Source organism: Rhagoletis pomonella, unplaced genomic scaffold, assembly GCF_013731165.1.
Source record: "Rhagoletis pomonella isolate Grant_MI unplaced genomic scaffold, Rhpom_1.0 Rhpom_scaffold_00003, whole genome shotgun sequence".
Classification (NCBI taxonomy): Eukaryota; Metazoa; Arthropoda; class Insecta; order Diptera; family Tephritidae; genus Rhagoletis; species Rhagoletis pomonella.
Window position 1 is genome coordinate 2,235,960 of NW_023458557.1, and position 1,936 is coordinate 2,237,895.

Below are 1,936 nucleotides of genomic sequence, written 5' to 3' on the forward strand. Positions count from 1 at the left end.
CAAAAAACAGTAATATACTATAACTTTCCTGAAGAATTTCATTATTTGATCGAATTTTACTAAATTTTAAACCAAATCTATAGGCTAAAAATCCGTTTTTGGATATTGTTATGGGTGGTGTAAGCTTTCATTTACTTTTACCCTGGGATTTAGTAACTCATTTACATCTCAAGTTACTAAATGTGAGACTAGCAATTAGTGACTATTTTTGTGACTTGAGATGATTTCGGTATTCAGTAAGAGTGAGCCACAAAAAATTCACCAAAAATGTGTGGTGAAAACAAAAACAAAGATTTTGGGCGCTGAGATTATCACCATAAATGAGTGTTGATGTATTCATTTCACCGCAACCAATCTCGATCATGAAGCGCTTCAAATGCAAAGCTTCTTTCGCAGCCGAAGATAGTGCCATGTACTCGGCTTCTGTACTGCTTAAAGCCACACAACCTTGCTTCTCTGACTGCCAAGAAAACGGGGAACCTGCCATGAAAAAGACGAATCCTGAATATGATCGTCGGTTGGTCGTATCACCTCCCCAATTTGCATCCACGTAGCCTTCAAGTCCTTGGTCGCATGCATAATAATAAAGACACATGTCCTTCGTAGCTGCTAAGTACCCCATTACGTGCTGCACGCCCTTGACATGGTCACCATGGGGATTGTTGTTTATTCGTGCCAACTTTATAACCGAATGGCCTTGAAGTCAGAGGTAGCCACATTAACTCGCCTATTGCTGATTGAATCGGTGGTGGATTTTCAACCACGCAATTCAAAATATCGCACGTTACTTGAAAACCTATGCCTAACGGTGTCGATGCAAACCTACATTGTTGCATGTTATGTCGTTGTAGCATATCCTTAATACATAATGACTGATTTAACGATATATTGCCTATCTCACCATCGCGTTGAATCTGCATGCCCAAAAATGTCTGCATGGGACCCTTGTCCACACATTCGAAATTAGTTGCAATCATTGATTTAACTCGTATCAAGTCTGCCTTCTTCTGGCACGCTAAAAGCAAATTATCTAAATAAATCAGTATCAAACAAAGACTACCTTGTATGTCTTGCTTTTATAAGCACGATTCGTTCTTGCATTGAGTGAACCCAATTTCACATAGTACTATGTTCGACTCCCTTCCGGCTTACTTTAAACCGTAAACCGCTTTATTGAGCCTTAACACCTTTAGGCAGCTTCATGTAGACTACGTCATTTAACTCACTGTTAAGGCAAGCCGTGAAAGAGTCCATTTGGTACAAACAACGCTTCAACTGAACAGACAAAGCTAAAGTCAAACGTATAGATTCATAACGACACACTGGTGACAATTTTTCGCTATAATTTAAACAAATTTTTGTGAACACCTTTGAAAAACTTCTTTGGACGTCCTTACCTGTTAGCTCTAGTTTCGACCTGCCTGGTCCAATCTTTCCAAGTTGCTTTTGCTAGAGCTCTGCTTCTTCTGCACTAGCATATTCTTCGCTCTCGATGTCGCTGCAACTATCTTCCTGCTGCTAATCGTCATCAATACCCGGATTAAGTACTACGATATCATGGTCTGTCGCATCTTTCGGTGAACTTTTTGTTGTTGCTTCAAACGTAATCTGGTCTGGTACCTCAGCTGCATAGAATGATTCGTCAAACAAAACATGGCGTTTTTCTACAATTTGCCGTTTTTCCTTGTCGTAGAGTCTGTATGCTTTCGATACCAACGAATAGCCTACTAAACGATACTCCTTGCCTTCCGTCTGAAATTTGTGGTAATGTGTCTTATCTACACCAACAGTCACTGCTCCAAATGTGCGCGAATTCTTTACATTAGGCTTTCTGCCACTCCACGCTTCAAAAGGTGTCTTACCAATCAAAGCCATTGTTGGTGATCTATAACGGATGTAACATGTTGTTTTTACTGCCTCTGCCCACAGAAACTCT